A 21,570-nucleotide genomic window follows, 5' to 3' on the forward strand; every position below is an offset into this window, starting at 1 on the left:
GTGAACCCGTATATACAGAAATTGCATTTACCATTTATTGCATGACTACTAATAAAAAACATAGAAGATTCTCAGTGACTCTGTGTCACCTTCTGTCCTGATGCCAGATTCGATTGATGCAATTACCTTCAGAAGTCACATAATGAGTTAAATAAAGTCCACCTGTGTGCAATCTAAGTGTCACATGATCTGTCACATGATCTCAGTATATTATACACCGGTTCTGAAAGGCCCCAGAGTCTGCAACACCACCAAGCAAGCGACACCATGAAGACCAAGGAGCTCTCCAAATAGGTCAGGGACAAAGTTGTGGAGAAGTACAGATCAGGGTTGGGTTATAAAAAATATCAGAAACTTTGAACATCCCACTGAACACCATGAAATCCATTATTAAAGAATGGAAAGAATATGGCACCACAACAAACCTGCCAAGACTCATGGACCAGGCAGCCAACCAAAACTCACAGACCAGGCGGGCATTAATCAGAGATGCAAGAAAGATAAACCTGAATCAAATCAAATCAAAGTTGATTTGTCACATGCGCCGAATACAACAGGTGTAGATCTTACAGTGAAATGCTTACTTAGAGGCTCCATCCAAAAGTGCAAAAAAGGTATGAGGTGAACAATAGGTAGGTAAAGAAATAAAACAACAGTAACAAGAAAAGGCTAAAAGAAAAGGCTATATACAGACTAAAAAGGCAATATACAGTAGCAAGGCTATAAAAGTAGCGAGGCTACATACAGACACCGGTTAGTCAGGCTGATTGAGGTAGTATGTACATGTAGATATGATTAAAGTGACTATGCATATATGATGAACAGAGAGTAGCAGTAGCGTAAAAGAGGGGGTTGGTAGGTGGGACACAATGGAGATAGCCAGGTTAGCCAATGTGCGGGAGCACTGGTTGGTCGGCCCAATTGAGGTAGTATGTACATGAATGTATAGTTAAAGTCACTATGCACATATGAATAACAGAGATTAGCAGCAGCGTAAAAAGAGGGGTTGGGTAGGGGGGCACACAATGCAAATAGCCCGGGTAGCCATTTGATTACCTGTTCAGGAGTCTTATGGCTTGGGGGTAAAAACTGTTGAGAAGCCTTTTTGTCCTAAACTTGGCACCTCGGTACCGCTTGCCATGCGGTAGTAGAGAGAACACTCTATGACTCGGGTGGCTGGGGTCTTTGACAATTTTAGGTCCTTCCTCTGAGGCAGGCAGCTTAACCCCAGTGATGTACTTGGCCATATGCACTACCCTCTGTAGTGCCTTGCGGTCAGAGGCCGAGCAATTGCCGTACCAGGCAGGGATGCAACCAGTCAGCTCTCGATGTTGCAGCTGTAGAACCTTTTGAGGATCTCAGGACCCATGCCAAATCTTTTTAGTTTCCTGAGGTGGAATAGGCTTGTCGTGCCCTCTTCACAACTGTCTTGGTGTGTTTAGACCATTCTAGTTTGTTGTTGATGTGGATAACAAGGAACTTGAAGCTCTTAACCTGCTCCACTACAGCCCCGTCAATGAGAATGGGGGCGTGCTTGGTGCTCCTTTTCCTGTAGTCCACAATCATCTCCTTAGTCTTGGTTACGTTGAGGGATAGGTTGTTTTCTGGTACCACCAGGCCAGGTCTCTGACCTCCTCCCTATAGGCTGTCTCATCGTTGTCCGTGATCAGGCCTACCACCATTGTGTCGTCTGCAAACTTAATGATGGTGTTGGAGTACAGGAGGGGATTGAGCACGCACCCCTGGGGAGCTCCAGTGTTGAGGATCAGCGTGGCAGATGTGTTGCTACCTACCCTCACTACCTGGGGGCGGCCCGTCAGGAAGTCCAGGATCCAGTTGCAGAGGGAGGTGTTTTGTCCCAGGATCCTTAGCTTATTGGTGAGTTTTGATGGTACTATGGTGTTGAACGCTGAGCTGTAGTCAATGAATAGCATTCTCACATAAGTGTTCCTTTTGTCCAGGTGGGAAAGGGCAGTGTGGAGTGCAATAGAGATTGCATCATCTGTGGATCTGTTTGGGCTGCATGCAAATTGGAGTGGGTCTAGGGATTCTGGGATAATGGTGTTGATGTGAGCCATTACAAACCTTTCAAAGCACTTCATGGCTACAGACGTGAGTGCTATGGGCCTGTAGTTATTTAGGCAGGTTGCCTTTGTGTTCTTGGGCACAGGGACTATGGTGGTCTGCTTGAAACATGTTGGTATTACAGACTCAATCAGGGACATGTTGAAAATGTCAGTGAAGACACCTGCCAGTTGGTCAGCACATGCCCGGAGCACACGTCCTGGTAATCCGTCTGGCCCCGCAGCCTTGTGTATGTTGACCTGTTTAAAGGTCTTACTCACGTTGGCTCTGGAGAGCCACGCAGTCGTCCAGAACAGCTGATGCTCTCATGCATGCCTCAGTGTTGCTTGCCTCGAAGCGAGCATAGAAGTGATTTAGCTCATCTGGTAGGCTCATGTCACTGGGCAGTTCGTGACTGTGCTTCCCTTTGTAGTCTGTAAGAGTTTGCAAGCCCTGCCACATAAGACGAGCGTTGGAGCCGGTGTAGTATGATTCAATCTTAGCCCTGTATTGTAGCTTTGCCTGTTTGATGGTTCTTTGCAGGGCATAGCAGGATTTCTTGTAAGCTTCCGGGTTAGAGTCCCGCACCTTGAAAGCGGCCGCTCTACCCTAGCTCAGTGCGAATGTTGCCTGTAATCCATAGCTTCTGGTTAGGGTATGTACCTACAGTCTCTGTGGGGACGACATCCTCGATGCACTTATTGATAAAGCCAGTGACTGATGTGGTGTACTCCTCAATGCCATCGGAAGAATCCCGGAACATGTTCCAGTCTGTGATAGCAAAACAGTCCTGTAGTTTAGCATCTGCTTCATCGGGGGCACATTTTTATAGACCAAATCACTGGTGCTTCCTACTTTAATTTTTGCTTGTTAGCAGGAATCAGGAGGATAGAGTTGTGGTCGGATTTACCAAATGGAGGGCGAGGGAGAGCTTTGTTTTTTCCGATCTGGTTGCACATTTAACATGCTGATGGAAATTTGGTAGAACTGATTTAAGTTTCCCTGCATTAAAGTCTCCAGTCACTAGGAGTGCCGCCTCTGGGTGAGTGGTTTCCTGTTAGCTTATTTCCTTATATACCTGACTGAGTGTGGTCTTAGTGCCAGCATCTGTCTGTGGTGGTAAATAAACAGCTACGAAAAGTATAGCTGAAAATTCTCTAGGCATGTAGTGTAACCTGCAATATACTCAACTTCAGGCGAGCAAAATCTAGAGACTTCCTTAGATTTCGTGCACCAGCTGTTGTTTACAACTATGCACAGGGGGTGTTTTTTTATCGGCAGGGACTGGGAAACTAGTCAGAATTGAAGGAATGATTGGATGGCGCTAAATACAGGGATATTCTGAGGGAAACATTCTTCAGTCTTCCAGAGATTTGAGACTGGGACGGTTCACCTTCCAGCAAGACAATGACCCTAAGCATACTGCTAATGCAACACTCGAGTGGTTTAAGGGGAAACATTTCAATGTCTTGGAATGGCATAGTCAAAGCCCAGACCTCAATCCAATTGAGAATCTGTGGTATAACTTAAAGATTGCTGTACACCAGCGGAACCCATCCAACTTGAAGGAGCTGGAGCAGTTTTGCCTTGAAGAATGGGCAAAAATCCCATTGGCTAGATTATAGAGACATACCCAAAGTATTGACTTGTCTTATTTCTTGTTTGTTTCACAATGATACAACCCCCCAAACAATATATTTTAATTCCAGGTTGTAAGGCAACAAAATAGGAAAAATGTCAAGGGGGTGAATAATTTCACAAGCCACTGTAACAGTACACTAAAACTTGAAATGAAAACGTCTTTCTGACTAAATTAGAAACGTGTAATATGTGAAAATTTAGCTAGCAAGACATGGCTGGACACTTCTCTCTCTCTGTCATGGACGCCATGGTTGCCCATAGTTTGAAGATGTAATCTGGAGACAGGTGTTTTATACAGCCTTCTGTGTGTTGTCTTTTCAACTCTGTCTGCATATTTGCATATTGCACCAGAATTTTCTCCATTTCCTTAGCTATCATACCCTAATTCCACTGATTTCAACACTGATTCCTCCAGAAAGTGGAGAGGAACGCTTATGCATTTCTACTACGTGATATCTTTCATTAAAGCTGCGTTAGAAAGGATTACACCAACTGACCAGCTCATGTTATAGACAGCAGCAGGCTACAAGGCAGACCAATCAGAACTCATCTCTCGGCAGGTCCAGCCCATTCATTATCTTAGCCAATCATGTGTATCCCACATTTACAGGGACATTCTCAGGTCTCCTGCAACATTCAATTAAAATGATAGACCACATTAATGTCAAACCAGGAATGGTGCAAGGTGATAATTATAGAAGATGGTAGACCTATTATGATCTGTCAAGATCATATAGGAATTTTCACTTAGAACACAGGCGATGTTATAATGCTACGATAATAAGGGCATTACACAGACAAGCCTCCATGACTTCTCCAATATCAATCAATTCACTTCTGCCTCTCACTTCACATAATGTATCTTAGAAATGCAATATTTTGCCAGGGTGTGCATCTAAAATATCAGATTATTCCCCATATACTGCACAAATCTTAACCTGGTCAAATGAAGTGGAATATATAGGGAATTAGAGTGCAATTTCAGACATAAAATTGTATTTTTTATGTAGTAGCCTAGAAACAAACCCACATCCACTATCCCATTATTGGGGACTAATAGTGCCCTTTTTCCTACCTTTGCCACTTCAGTAGAGATTTGCGTCTCACTTAATGGAAAACTGAGGCAGGTTCATGGCGGGATATTTACAGCTTCTCCAGTCCACTATTTACATACTTTATTGTCTATCAGGTGAGCAGAGGAGGAAGCCATTTGCTGTTCAAACCCTCAGTGGTGAGAGAGGCTGACCTCTAATTTAGGTTAGAGACCAGTCACCTAACATACTCATCTGCAGTAGCAATGGGAGCCCCATGGAACTACACAGGAAAGCAGAGAAGATAAATGGTGGTCGCCAGATACAAATGTATCTACTTACAGTATCTATTACATTTACTGTATAGCATATGATATATGAAAATGTCATTTATTATGTTCATTATGTTGCTGCTACCGTCTCTTATGACTGAAAATAACTTCTGGAAATCAGGACTGCGATTACTCACCACGGACTGGCAGAATGTTCCTTTAACGAGTTTGACGAGCCCGACGCAAATTGCATACGGCTTTCTTGGGAACAGGCCCATATCCCCGTGATTTGCGTGAAGAGGAAGCAGAGAAAAAGGGGCAGGAGAGCAGGCTGCCTTCTGAGAATTTGTAGGTGATCGAATAAACCCCAACTTCCTTCCATTCTGCTAGCAAACGTGCAATCTTTGAAGAATAAAATCGATGACCTACGCGCAAGATTAAACTACCACCCGGACATTCAAAACTCGAATATCTTAAGCTTCACAGAGTTGTGGCTGAACGACGACAGTATCAACACACAGCTGGCTGGTTATACTCTGTTCCCGGCAGGATAGAACAGCAGAGTCTGGTAAGACAAGGGGCGCAGGCTATGTATTTTTGTAAATAACAGCTGGTGCACGATATTTAAGGAAGTCTCAAGCTATTGCTCGCCTGAGGTAGAGTATCTCATGATAAGCTTTAGACCACACTTTCTACCTAGAGAGTTTTCATCTGTATTTTTTGTAGCTGTTTACATACCCCCACAGTCAGAGGCTGGCACTAAGACAGCATTGAATGAGCTTTATTCCATCATAAGAAAACATGACAATGCTCATCCAGACGCGGAGCTCCTTGTAGCCAGGGACTTTAATGCAGGGAAACTTGAATCCGTTATACCAAATTTCTATCAGCATAAACTCTGGACCACCTTTACTCCACACATAGAGACGCAAACAAAGCTCTCCCTCGCCCTCCATTTGGCAAATCTGACCATTATTCTATTAAGCAGGAATCACCAGTGACTAGATCAATGAAAAAGTGGTCAGATGAAGCAGATGCTAAGCTACAGAATTGTTTTGCGAACACAGACTATAATATAATCCGGGATTCCTCCCGCATTGAGGAGTACACCACATCAGTCATTGGCTTCATCAATATGTGCATTGATGACGTCGTCCCCACAGTGACCGTACGTACATACAGTACATACCCCAAACAGAAGCCATGGATTACAGGCAACTTCCTCACTGAGCTAAAGGCTAGAGCTTCCGCTTTCAAGGAGCGGGACTCTAACCCAGACGCTTACACGAAATCCCGCTATGCCCTGCGACGAACCATCAAACAGGCAACGAGTCAATACAGGACTAAGATCGAATCATACTACACCAGCTCTGATGCTCGTCGGATGTGGCAGGTGGCAAGTGTCTTCACTGACATTTTCAACCTCTCCCTGTTCGAGTCTGTAATACCAACATGTTTGAAGCAGACCACCACAGTGCCTGTGCTCAAGAACACTAAGGTAACCTGCCTAAATGACTATCGACCCGTAGCGTTCACATCTGCAGCCATGAAGTGCATTGAAAGGCTGGTCATGGCTCATATCAACACAATTATCCCAGAAATCCTAGACCCACTCCAATTTGCCCCAACAGATCCACAGATGATGCAATCTCTATTGCACTCCACACTGCCCTTTCCTACCTGAACATTAGAAACACCTATGTGAGAATGCTGTTCATTGACGACAGCTCATCGTTCAACACCATAGTGCCCTCAAAGCTCATCAAAAAGCTAAGGACCCTGGGACTAAACACCTCCCTCTGCAACTGGATCCTGGACTTCCAGAAGGGGCGCCCCCAGGTGGCAAGGGTAGGTAACAACACATGCGCCGTGCTGATACTCAACACGGGGACCCTCAAGAGTGCGTGCTCTGTCTGCTCCTGTATTCCCTGTTCACTCATGACACAACAGTGGTAGGCCTGATCACCGACAACAATAAGACAGCCTATAGGGAGGAGGTCAGAGATCTGGCCGTGTGGTGCCAGGACATCAACCTCTCCCTCAACATGATCAAGACAAAGGAGTTTATTGTAGACTACAGGAAAAAGAGAACCAAGCACACCCCCATTCTCATAAACATGGTTGCAGTATAGTATCACCAACAAACTAACATGGTCCAAGCACACCAAGACAGTCGTGAAGACAAAACCTATTCCCCCTCAGGCGACTGAAAAGATTTGGCATGGGTCCTCAGATCCTAAAAAGGTTCTACAGCTGCACCATCGAGAGCTGACTGGTTGCATCACTACCTGGTATGGCAACTGTTCGGCCTCCGACCGCAAGGCACTACAGAGGGTAGTGCGAATGGCCCAGTGCATCACTGGGGCCAAACCTCCTGCCATCCAGGACCTCTATACCAGGTTGCGTCATGGGGAAGGCCCTAAACATTGTCAAAGACTCCAGCCACTCTAGTCATAGACTGTTCACTCTGCTATCGCATGCCAGGTTCGCTCTGCTACCAGCAAGCCAGGTCTCGATCAAAAGGCTTCTAAACAGCTTCTACCCCCAAGACATAAGACTCCTGGACACCTAATCAATGGCTACCCAGAGTATTTGCATTTCCCTCTTATTACACCACTGCTACTTTCTTTTGCTGTCATCTATGCATAGTCACTTTAATAACTCTACCTACATGTACATATTACCTCAACTAACCCGTGCCCCTGCACACTAACTCTGTACCGGTACTCCCCTTTATATAGTCTCGCTATGGTTATTTTGTTATTTTACTGCCGCTCTTTAATTACTTGTTACTTTTATTTCTTATTCTTGTTTTGTATTTTTTTTAAACTGCATTGTTGGTTAGGGGCTCGCAAGTAAGCATTTCACTGTAAGGTCTGCTACACCTGTTGTATTCGGCGCATGTGACTAATACAATTTGATTTGATTTGATTACAAGGACAATTCATAGTGACCAACATCTCAGAATCAGAAGTTAGCCTATAGGCTCGTTTTCCTCTGTAGTCCCTTGACAGAGTAAATATTGATAGCTGGTAGCTAGAAAACAGTCTGTCTGGTGTGATATACATCTCGAATAAACCCTGGTGGTTATTAAATAATCAACAGGACATTCCTCCTCCAGAAAACCTATGTTCCTCGGATGTTAATGAAGACATGGTTGTGGTCTCGTGTGCTGAGCAGTTATTTTTTCCCCGTTTAATGTCTTGTTAGTGGCACATCTCACTACGCTCTCCCTCCCCAATGTGATTTGAGGTGACTGTTTTCTCAATGCATCATTGAGACGCTCCCAGAAAGCAATAAAGTGACAGAAAACACAGCAGTATTACAAGAAAAGAACATCGTGTCCCAGTCTATTCCTCACAGATGGGCAGTCTCATGAAACGATACAGTTTAGTCCATGTGATTATAGGACGAAGTCTTGGATGTTGTATTGTGTCCGGAGCCAGTTTGCATTGAATTTTGACCAGCCAGTATGATCATTTTAATGAAGCAAGTTGTAGTTGATGTTTAAAAACTTATACAATACAGTGAGTTGAAGAAATCACGTTGTGTCCATGTTTCAGTAAAGTAGGAGGCTGTGGTTGGATTTGGTCCTATCAGGATGAATAGCTCGTTGAAGCAGAGAGAGGTAGAGACAGTATTTTATTCAGCATGTTATTCAGCATAAACAGATGTTAACTTTTTACCTTTCAGCAATTGCAGTTGCAGATTGAGGTCACGGGTGGTCAGTGAATTAAATAACCCTAAACCAAGAACTTTCCTCGAATCTCATTCTCGAATTCCAGCAGATTGTCCAGCAGTATCACTCTCTTAACAGTCTTGTGACAGACGTTAACATTTAAATGTTAACCAAAAATAAAAGCTAGCCTACGCATACGCTTGATTTGGCTTCTGGGTGTAATGTAAACGCAGGAAACAGCAGCAGATGGTGAGTTCAATAATAACGAATATGGAGAATTACAAAACAAGAGAAGCGTCTGGACATGAAAACTAAACCAATACTGCCTGAAGAGTGATGCTAGTGCTACGTATAGGGGAAGTAATCAAGGTAGTGATGGAGTCCAGGTGTGCCTCATGATGGTGTGCAGGTGTCCGTAATGACTAATGAGGGTTGACAGAACTGGTGGGTAGTAGACCGGTGATGCCGTAGTGGGGGAGCAGGAGTAGAAGGGGGAAATTTTGGATGATGCTGGGATCTAGAATGTCATCCACCGGAACCCAGCACCGCTCCTCTGGACCGTACCCCTCCCAGTGGTACATTATGTAAATCCCTATTCAGGGACTTTACTTTCCTTGAGATATTTCAACAACTGGATTGGAGTCCACCTGTGGTAAATTGAATTGATTGGACCTGATTTGGAAAGGCAAACACCTGTCTATATAAGGTCCGACAGTTGACAGTGAAATAAATAATTGTCCATAGAGCTCTGAGACAGGATTGTGTCAAGGCACAGATCTAGGGAAGGGTACCAAAACATTTCTGCAGCATTGAAGGTCCCTAAGAACACAGTGGCGTCCATCATTCTTAAATTAAAGAAGTTTGGAACCACCAAGACTTTTCCTGGCTGCCCGGCCAAACTGAAAAATCGGGGGAGAAGTGCCTTTTCAGCGAGGTAACCAAGAACCCAATTGTCACTCTGACAGAGCTCCAGAGTTCCTCTGTGGAGATGGGAGAACCTTACAGAAGGACAACCATCTCTGCAGCACTCCACCATCAGGCCTGTATGGTAGAGTGGCCAAACAGAAGCCACTCCTTAGTAAAAGGCACATGACAGCCAGCTTGATTCTCTGGTCTGATGAAACCAAGATTGAACTATTTGGCCTGAATGCCAAGCATCACATCTGGAGGAAACCTGGCACCATCCCTACGGTGAAGCATGGTGGTGGCAGCATCATGCTGTGGGGATGTTTTTCAGCAGCAGGGACTGGGAGACTAGTCAGTATTGAGGGAAAGATGAACGGAGCAAAGTACAGAGAGATCCTTGATGGAAACCTGCTCCAGAGATCTAATCTCAGACGGGGGGTAAATTCACCTTCCAACAGGACAACGACCCTAAGGACACAGCCAGGACAACAACCCTAAGGACACAGCCAGGACAACGACCCTAAGGACACAGCCAGGACAACGACCCTAAGGACACAGCCAGGACAACGCAGGAGTGGCTTAATTAAACAAGACCAGAAAATATCTGTGCAAAATATCTGTGCAGTGAAGCTCCCCATCCAATCTGACAGAGCTTGAGAGGATCTGCAGAGAAGAATGGGAGAAACTCCCCAAATACAGCAGTGTCAAGCTTGTAGTGTCATACCCAAGAAGACTCGAGGCTGTAATCGCTGCCAAATGTGTTTCAACAATGAACTGAGTAAAGGGCCTGAATTCTTATGTAAATGTGATAATTCTGTTTTTTTTATTTTATAAATTTGCAACAATTTCTTTGCTTTGTCATTATGGGATATTTTGGGTAGTTTGATGAGAAAAAAATAACAATTTAATCTATTTTAAAATAAGGCTGTAACGTCACAAAATGTGGAATAAGTGAAGGGGTCTGAATACTTTCAGAATGCGCTATAGCTAGAGTTGTCAATCAAAAAATGTTTTTCAGTTTTAATGTCAGTTTCAAGCATAATGTATGTATCAAAAGCCCTCAACACACGCACACACAGACACATGCACACGCACAGACACTCATAATTAACAAGCACATGAACACACACATTTTCCATTCATGGACATTACATGTGACCCAGGCAGTGTTTTCTTTGATTTCATCAGCTGTGTTGAATCAGTCTGAGATCCCTTTGGTCAGACTGTTTAGTGTCTGAGAGAGGGTGTCTGGAAGACGCCTGATAGAGCACAGCTCCATGGCTGTACATGTGTATTGGTTAACAGTGGTTGATCAAAGGACTGGCTGAGACGGCTGTTCAGAAAGCAGCTCTGGTAGGCTCTGAGAGGAGACAGTGGGTTGACTGACAGGGCCTCTTCAGACATGGGATTGGGGGTACGAAACTGTTATTTGAGTGCAATTTTTCTCTCTCTCATACACACGCGCAGGCACACACACACACTCTCTCTCTGCTCTTATCTTCTTCTTCAAAGAGAATATTAAACCCTCATGCTTACCCAATAGAAACACAACAACAATACACCCAAGATAAAAGTTATCTCTTCTGGTATTTTGTCTAATCTGTCTACAACTGATAAATCTGGATAAGCTTTGTATCCATTCATTATGACAAATTGACCAAGATGCTTATTTTTCAAAGCTGTCATGGCCGAAAGGTGAGGAAGGCTTTACTGAATAGACGAGACATCAATTGCTAGGGTACTCTTTTTTTTAAAAATGTTCGTACCTGTAAAAGAGACAAATGTCTTTCCTGTCTTTTCCTTTGGGTTGAGTGAAGACGATGCTGAGATTGACATGCAGAGTTTGAGTTTCCATCACAACGGGCTCTGCAGCCCCATTCATATGTCTCAGTAACTCCTCCACAGTTGTGATGAAGAGACCAGTCAGATGGCCTGTCAGTCTTTGATCCCAGCGTTGTTAGTTACTGCCCATTACATAAAACAAAAACACTAACACTTCCTAATACAGTATTAGCAAGGTAAAGGTTATCTCTACTGATGAAGTTCTGCAAAGATCAACTTCCTTCCCTAGCGGGTCAACACCATGACAACCACAAGACTCCAGATGATCCGTCAACCAATGAGAATGCTTTATTACATAAGGCCATCATGGCAACTTTGAAATCGACGGATGCATTGACTTATCCAAAACGCAGTTTCATTTAGAAGTGATTACACTTTCCCCTAAGGCCTTCAGAGATAAGTGCTTTCATAACAACCTAGGTACATATTCATGGTGCAGTGCTTCATGAAGGAAGGAAGAAAGGAAGGAACAACCCAGCTAGAAAATTGGGTTCCTTGAATGTTGTGGGAATGTACGTTTTTGGTTTCACATTAGTTCTAGGAACAAAGCCATGAGTTTCCTGACTGGTAACAATTCAAATGTTTAGCCTATTCTGGGAACGCACATTTTTACGTTGCAGGGGGGTTCACGAGAACGTTGTTCTACGGTTCCCTGAACGTTTTCTTGGGAGGTTTTATTAACGCTGCGATAATGGAAATTATAGGTTATTTGGATGTTTAAAAAAAAAACTTTCACTGAATGTTTCAATAACACTATTAGCTTATTTTGGGTTAACGTTTTGAACTCCAAGCACAGATAAGACACAAGGAATCATGCAAATACATTTATTCATTATTGTGACAAGGCATCAGTGCAATTTGAACCTATCGTCTTCTGTTCTCTATCCATGGAATTAGTCCACTGCGCCAACAGGATGGAGCTAGCACGTCATTTTTTTAGGCATACAATGCTGTTCATTTTAGTCTATTCAAACAGACCCCATTCAAAGGAAACAAACACTCATTAAAGTCAGCTGTGGTCAATTAGTGGGTGCGGTTTTACACCTAACAATATAGAGGATAGAGTTTTGTTGATGCTGAGAATGGAATGTATGTTTTTAAATCATATTCTTAGAACGTTCTTGAATGTTACTAAAGTTCTCTTGTGGTTTTCATGCAAGGTTTTCTTAACATTCTCAGAACAATTTGAGAACATGACTTTAAATAGAATCATGAGGAAACCTGTAGGAAACGTTATGCTGAAGTACTGAAATTCCCACAGAAGAACGTTGTTTATTAATGTTGTCTGAACTATTTGAGAACATTCCCAATGTCAAACCAGTTAGAGAAACTTCCTATAATATCAATATTATTCATATTCATATCAATTAATATTAACATTTGAATGTAATGTAACCATCTTTGAACTTTAAGGAAACATTCTCCAAGTTCCTTAAATAGGCTGAGAATGTTCTAAAGCCACTATCCTGCACAATTCCCAGAAATGTGTGGGAAGGTTGTATGCAAAATCACCATAGGACAACCACGCTCTCCAAAACATATGGTTCTCAGAACGTTATGCGTTAGCTGGGAAAGTTTAGGGGTGAGAATGAAGGCTACATGGAGGTCTTTGGAAATGCGATTTTGTATATTTACATTTTATTCATTTAGCATACACCCTTATCCAGAGCGACTTGAAGGAGCAATTAGGATTAAGTGCCTTGCTCAAGGGCATGTTGACAGATTACCTAGTCGGCTCATTGATTCAAACCAGCAACCTCTCAGTCACTGGCCCAGCAATCTTAACCCGCTAGGCTACCTGCCACCCATATATGTAGCTTGATATCTACAAAGTTAACTTTCAATTTTTAGAACTTCCTCTGTAAATCCGGAACTAAGATGGCAGCGTCTGGCCTTAGATAAACCTTAATGCTGTATAACGTCTTGCATCTCTAATCCATGTTATCCTTTTTTAAAGCAAGCCTCATTGCAATACCTCTCTTAACGGTACCTGCAGGGTTTCATCCCAGCAGATCGACCATTTTGATAATGATCTCCTGCTGATCACAAAATGAATGTCAGCTCTCTCTGTCAGGGAACCGGAAAGGTTTCATCACACAAATGGATTGCCAACGACTGAGATAAACCAAGCGGAACGCAATAACCAAGGTCAGGTCATCTGTACAATTAAATATGTACGATAAAGGGAAACCAGTTAAGAGTCTGAATTTGACCTAAAAGGTGTAAATGAAATATACATTTTCTTTAACATAGGGTCGTTCAATATGATTTCAATCACTTTCTGAGGGCACCCCTTTTGATTTGAACGAAACCTTCCATACTGTACATGTTTGCCAATGGTAGAAGTGTTCAGGAAGTTACTTTTATGGACCTGAATGCCAAAACATTCAGGTGTTAGAGGTGCTCAAAGGTGACCCATTTTGCATACCTCACCCATGAGACATCCATGTCTTCCTCACTGGAAAATATAAACTTTTGAGTTTGATATCATTTAAAAGCTTCAAACAGGGTTGTCAAACTTTAATATTAAGGTTTAATTAGTATAACTAGCCTAAACATCAAATAGCTTCAGAGGTGGCGCTAATTTTGTACGATTTTAGATAACAATCTTACCTATAAGATGTTCTTATCAGAAGCCCATTCATATCTTATTCAGACGAGAATAACTGGGGTTATGGGGGTTCATAAAGGGCAGTTGGTTAAATCGATGGCATCAGACATTATTCTCTGGCAGGGTGCATTATCTTCATTACAACCTCCTGGTGGTTTTAATCTGAGATAGGAGCTGGGAGAGATGGACGGAGTTAACCAAGGTGAAGATAGCAAAGAAATATCCAGCCTTCCCATGGCCCCTTTATGGTGTTCTTAAAAAAGCTGGACATTGCCACAATGTAATTTGGTAGCATGGTGTATGTTGTCTATTTATTTTATAGCATAAAGTTAATCCCCCCCATTCCCCCTCCCCCCCAAAAAAGTATATCAGGGACCAACTGACTCACATACTTCCAGAGTTATACCACAATTATACCAAACCGTTTCAACACACATCCTGAGACATTAGTAACACCTGGATTAATTAGCACACATAAAATAACACTTTTACAAAACAACCAACCACCCTCTTCTCTCCAGGTTATTGATTTCATAATTAGTCTCTAAATGGGGCTAACGATGTCAGTGGAGGCTCTGCCAGAAGCAAGTTAAATGGGTATGTGTCACCTTCTTACTTCCTATCTGTGCTGTCGCTGGAGTTCATCATTGTGGAGCACAGCCAATGATGTTGCAGTACATCTATGACTGTGGAGCCCAGCTTATGCCACAGAGGTACATGAGTCTAGCAATAAGAGGAGGTCCTCAAAGGATGAAACCATATATCATGACTGTGATGCTATGTAATAAGACAGCTAATGACGGACAGGTAATGTGTATGTCTATGAGTCCAACCGGAAGAGGACCATAGAGGATGAACCCATATCATGACTGTGATGCTATGTAATAAGACAGCTAATGACGGACAGGTAATGTGTATGTCTATGAGTCCAACCGGAAGAGGACCATAGAGGATGAACCCATATCATGACTGTGATGCTATGTAATAAGACAGCTAATGACGGACAGTTAATGTGTATGTCTATGAGTCCAACCGGAAGAGGACCATAGAGGATGAACCCATATCATGACTGTGATGCTATGTAATAAGACAGCTAATGACGGACAGTTAATGTGTATGTTTATGAGTCCAACCGGAAGAGGACCATAGAGGATGAACCCATATCATGACTGTGATGCTATGTAATAAGACAGCTAATGACGGACAGGTAATGTGTATGTCTATGAGTCCAACCGGAAGAGGACCATAGAGGATGAACCCATATCATGACTGTGATGCTATGTAATAAGACAGCTAATGACGGACAGGTAATGTGTATGTCTATGAGTCCAACCGGAAGAGGACCATAGAGGATGAACCCATATCATGACTGTGATGCTATGTAATAAGACAGCTAATGACGGACAGGTAATGTGTATGTCTATGAGTCCAACCGGAAGAGGACCATAGAGGATGAACCCATATCATGACTGTGATGCTATGTAATAAGACAGCTAATGACGGACAGGTAATGTGTATGTTTATGAGTCCAACCGGAAGAGGACCATAGAGGATGAACCCATATCATGACTGTGTTGGTAATACGTACACAGGATGTAATGGCAACACTTTATAGACTGAAGGTATAAGGATTGATTACCAAAAATATGTGTTTATATTGTCACATACAGTGTATTCGGAAAGTATTCAGACTCCTTGACTTTTATCACATTTTGTTACGTTACAGCCTTTTTCTACAATGGATTAAATCGTTTTTTCCCTCATCAATATAAACACAATACTCCATGACAAAACAAAAACAAGTTTTTAGATATTTTTGCAAATTTACATAACATAAAATACAGGAAACCTTATTTACAAAAGTATTCAGACCCTTTTGCTATGACATTTGAAAAAGAGCTCAGGTGCATCCTGTTTCCACTGATCATCATTGAGATGTTTCTACAAATTCATTGGAGTCCCCTGTTGGTAAATTCAATTGATTGGACATGATTTGGAAAGGCATACACCTGCCTATATAAGGTCCCACACCTGAAAATAGCTGTGCAGCGATGCTTCCCATCCAACCTGACACAGCTTGAGAGGATCTGCGGAGGAGAATTGGAGAAACTCCCCAAATACAGGTGTGCCAAGCTTGTAGCATCATAGACTCAAGTGAGTACAGGGTCTGAATAGTTATGAAAATGTGATATTTAGGTTTTTAGACATTGCAAAAATGTCTAAAAAACCTGTATTTGCTTTGTCATTATAGGATAGTGTGTAGATTGATGAGGGGAACAAAATCAATTTAATAATTTTCAGAATAAATTTAACAAAATGTGGAAAAAGTCAAGGGGTCTGAATACTTTCCTAATGCAGTGTGCAGTGAAATGTGTTGTTTTACAGGGTCAGCAAATTAGGGTTAACTTCTTCGGGATCCATCCACGGGATGGTTGAGCTGACGTAGGCTAATGCGATTAGCATGAGGTTTTAGGTAACAATAACATTTCCCAGGACATAGACATATCTGATATTGGCAGAAAGCTTAAATTCTTGTTAATCTAACTGCACTGTCCAATTAACGTAGCTATTACAGTGAAATAATATCATGCTATTGTTTGAGGAGAGTGCACAATGTCGAACATGAAAATTGATTAACAAATTTGGCGAATTTGGGCGGTCTTGATGCAAAATTTTGAACAGAAATGCAATGGTTCATTGGATAAGTCTAAAACGTTGCACATACACATCTAAATTGCACCTGGGCTAGAATAATACTTTATGGCCTTTCTCTTGCATTTCAAAGATGATGGTACAAAAAAAAAGAATGATTGTTTTTTTCTTTGTATTATCTTTTACCAGATCTATTGTGCTATATTCTCCTACATTCCTTTCCTTTTCCTTTCCGTATTCATCAATCTGGCTAAGGCTTTCGACTCTTGTTCACCAACTACTTCTCCGATTGAGTTCAGTATGTCAAATTGGAGGGCCTGTTGTCCGGACCTCTGGCAGTCTCTATGGGTGTGCCACAGGGTTCAATTCTCGGGCCGACTCTCTTCTCTGTATACATCAATGATGTCGCTCTCGCTGCTGGTGATTCTTTGATCCACCTCTACGCAGATGACACTGTGTTAACTAACCTCCAGATGAGCTTCAATGCCATACAACTCTCCTTCCGTGGCCTTCGACTGCTCTTAAATGCAAGTTAAACTAAATGCATGCTATTCAACCATTCACTGCCGCACCTGCCTGCCCGTCCAGCATCACCACTCTGGACGGTTCTGACTTAGAATATGTGGACAACTACAAATACCTAGGTATCTGGTTAGACTGTAAGCTCTCCTTCCAGACTCACATTAAACATCTCCAATCCAAAATTAAATCTAGAATCGTCTTCCTATTTCGCAACAAAGCATCCTTCACTCATGCTGCCAAACATACCCTCATAAAACTGACCATCCTACCGATCCTAGACTTCGGCGATGTTATTTACAAAATAGCCTCCAACACTCTGCTCAACAAATTGGATGCAGTCTATCACAGTGCCATCCGTTTTGTCACCAAAGCCCCATATACTACCCACCACTGTGACCTGTATGATCTCGTTGGTAGGCCCTCGCTTCATACTCGTTGCCAAACCCACTGGCTCCAGGTCATCTACATCTATCCTTATCTCACCTCACTGGTCACCATAGCAGCACTCACTGGTCAATCCCAAAGCCAATTCTTCCTTTGGCCACCTCTCCTTCCAGTTCTCTGCTGCCAATGACTGGAACGAACTGCAAAACTCTCTGAAGCTGGAGACTCTTACCTCCCTCACTAGCTTTAAGCACCAGCTGTCAGAACAGCTCACAGATCACTGCACCTGTACATAGCTCATTTGTAAATAGCCCATCCAATCTTCCTCATCCCCATACTGTATTTATTTATTTATTCATCTTGCTCCTTTGCACTCCAGTATCTCAACTTGCACATTCATCTTCTGCACATCCTACCATTCCAGTGTTTAATTGCTATATTGTAATTACTTTGCCACCATAGCCTATTTATTGCCTTCCCTCTCTTATCCTACCTCATTTGCACATACTGTATATAGATTTTTCTACTGTATTATTGATTGTATGTTTGTTTATTCCATGTGTAACTCTGTGTTGTTGTATGTGTCAAACTGCTTTGCTTTATCTTGGCCAGGTTGCAGTTGCAAATGAGAACTTGTTCTCAACTAGCCTACCTGGTTAAATAAAGGTGAAATAAAAATAAATCAAATAAAACATTTCCACAAACTTCAAAGTGTTTCCTTTGAAATGGTACCGAGAATATGCATATCCTTTCTTCAGGGCCAGCTACAGGCAGTTAGATGCAGCTATGGTGGTAGCTAACTCACTTCTAAGGCTGACTAATACAGTAAACTAGGACCAACAAGCCGTAACAGTGTCATTGGCCTGAATCTAATCCAATCTGGAGCTACAGTCAGTCTACATCTGTAAAGCATTGAATTAGGGTTTCCACTAGGTACCATAGCCACACGTCAAAATAGGCTATATCGTACAAATTCCTGAATACAAAAAAATGCTTTCTTATTTTAAAGCTAGGTTTAGACATAAGGATCACAGTGGAGTTAGGGTTAGGTTTAAAATGGGTTGGAACCAAAATTATTTTCCAATCTTTCCTTTTTAACAGAACCATTATTTTTTTCATTCCATTCCACTGTTTTGGATCTTTGAATGTTTTTGAACTGCCAATTTGGTTTAACGTTGGACCAGAGCAAATGTTAGCTAGCTAGCTACTTAGCTGATCAGCTTTTGTGTGCAGAGCAGCACTAGAATTAAAAACACGTCTTACCTTTCTGGAGTTAATGAATCAGGTTGGTGACATTTGGATTTAAGCGTCCTCCCTGTTCCATATATAGGAACGGTCACAGTTAGGGCACGTCTGCATGATGCTGAGGGTCCCCTTGCTTGTCTTCTCTATGTTGCTACCATTGAACTAACATTGAAAAAGTCAATCCATTCTTCTCCAATTAACCCTCCTGTTATGTTGTGGATCATTTTGACCCATTTCCACTTCCACTTTTTCTCCCTGAAATTAAATTACTTTTCCTCATTTAAGGTCATTCCATCTCCTGCATCAGATGAGAGAGAGTATGCGACAACCATCACCCAGAGAGGAGAGGACATGAAAGTCTAAAGATGGTACTATAGAATGGTCACCGTCACCACAACAAAGTCAAGATAGACTGTCAGCTTCCAATGTAATCAGAATTGTTCCAGGGCCTACACGATTTGCTCTGCCCCCCCTCCACAAGACAGTAAAACCAGCACCACTTTTATAGAATGCAATGAATACATCTGCAGAAAGCACACACGTACATTATATTCAACATGTGGAGAAAAGACTGAAGGGATCATTTTGACCAATAGGGTCAAAATCACACCTGAATGTTACTGTTACTGGGAAATGCAAGACAAATGCCTACTTGTGAGAAGGAAATAAGCTTAAAAAATAGTTCTTAAATGTAGAATTTTTTAAATCAAATATTCTTGTATTTCTTCTTTCTGGGTCCTGACCATAGAAAGCGTTAATTTTCTATGGTAGAGTAGGTCAGGGCGTGACTAGGGGTTTAGTCTAGTTTATATTTTCTATGTGGGGTTCTAGTTTGTTTTTTCGATGTTGGTGTTTTAGTATGATTCCCAATTAGAGGTAGCTGGCTATCATTGTCTTTAATTGGGGACCATACTTAAGCAGCATGTGGTCAAAGGTCAAAACAGTTTTGAGTTTTGTCCCAATTCATCTTCATATATATGGAACCACATATCATGAAATCTGAAGTGAAATAGAATGAATGCAGCGGTCGGGATGGTTCCACAATGCTAGTTATAACCACCATTGATAATGAAATCAGTGGTCTGTGTGTGTGTTTGACAGACCAGTATCTTTGTGGGGCCAGGAGCAAATCTATGCTGCCATGCCCATCAATGGGGCTCTGGCAAAGACCTTACCTCCAGCCTAACCTCTTGTCTGCTCACCAATGGTCGTGGATTGAGAGACCATAATTGGATAGGTTTTATCTGACTTGTTCAACCTTCAACATGGTACCTGTTTTTGTTACAGATCTTGCCTATCCTAACTGCCATTGGTAATAGAACAGTGACTGTGTGTTCACAGAAACATGTATGGAGCCAGCACATGGAGACTTGCAAGATGATGTGATGAAGTCCAAACTGACAGACAGGCTTGGTAATGATGCCTCTAAATGGAGAGAGACCTGTCACTCGGAATTAAAAGTTTACTAGCTACAACTTCTACTTGTATTGTATTTTTTAAATGATTGAATGGTATAAGTCAATATGGGGAGGGAGAAACCCTGTGTATTCTGCACCAGGGAACTTCTGTTGTGGAAATGGGACACCACACAGGAAGGTATGACCACTGACATGTTTACCAAGGTAGCCCCATTGCCACCAGACAAAATACCGATAGGCGCAGTATCTGTATCGGCTGGGAATGACAATGAAAGGGGAAAGGTGCACATTGTTATATTACTAGAACACTGCCTCTATGGTAATATGTAAAGGGTTGTTTATTCTACATGAACTTGATACTACATTTGAAAGTTTTCAAACTGCTTAGTTTATAATATCTACATAAATTCAGAAATTGCATTCCTCTCATATTACTCTGCAGGTTACTGACCATCTCCCCATGCATTTGCCTGTAGTTATTGAACTCAACCTGTTTGTGATTGAGTGGGGGGGAAACTGCTGGGGGCAAGGGAAATATAAGATATCCCGTAAGAGCGTTCGTGCAAAACCCGACGCAAATGCAAGAAGTCTAAACGGTTTGGCCATGTGTCAAATGTTTGCCAACGGAAGGAATGTGTTATTGAAGAGTCTGTGAATGTAAAATGTTGCAACTGTGGTGTGGATCATATTGCTGAATTCCCTGAGTGCCCTGTTAGGGTGAAAGAGGTTGAGGGGTGAAGGATTGAGGCTGTACAGCAAAATCTCCTCTGTGAAGAGCGTTGAAAGGGGCAAGAGGCCACAGTTCTGAAGAACATATGGCGGTGGATGGACCACAACCAGTTGTAAAATGTTATACGTCACTCAAGTGATCTGGATACACTTATTGTGACGCTGGTGGATTTTGTAGCATTTATAGCCATAGTTATTAACTGTACTGCACAAGTGTCCAAGACGTCCATGAAGCTGGACATCATATCTGCAGCCGAGAGGTTTTTGGGCCTCCAAGATTGAATGACAGAAGCACTGCAAGAACTACTGTTGCCAGTAAATGTCCTGCCCTTACAGGATCCCTCGGAGCCTGTGTAGGGACCTGATAAGAATGGAAAAGCAGGCTGATTGAATTTAATACAATTTTTGTTATTGATAGCTGGTATGGATTTTCTTTTGACATGTTCTCTCATAATACATTTGAAATTCTTTACCCTGCGTTATTTCGATTTTTTGGGGGAGCCTAATTATAAACCTGTACAGTAGGTGGCAGAATGCACATATAATTGTTGCAAATGCCATTATACCGAAGAAG

This window comes from Oncorhynchus gorbuscha, linkage group LG10 (genome assembly GCF_021184085.1).
Source record: "Oncorhynchus gorbuscha isolate QuinsamMale2020 ecotype Even-year linkage group LG10, OgorEven_v1.0, whole genome shotgun sequence".
NCBI lineage: Eukaryota > Metazoa > Chordata > Actinopteri > Salmoniformes > Salmonidae > Oncorhynchus > Oncorhynchus gorbuscha.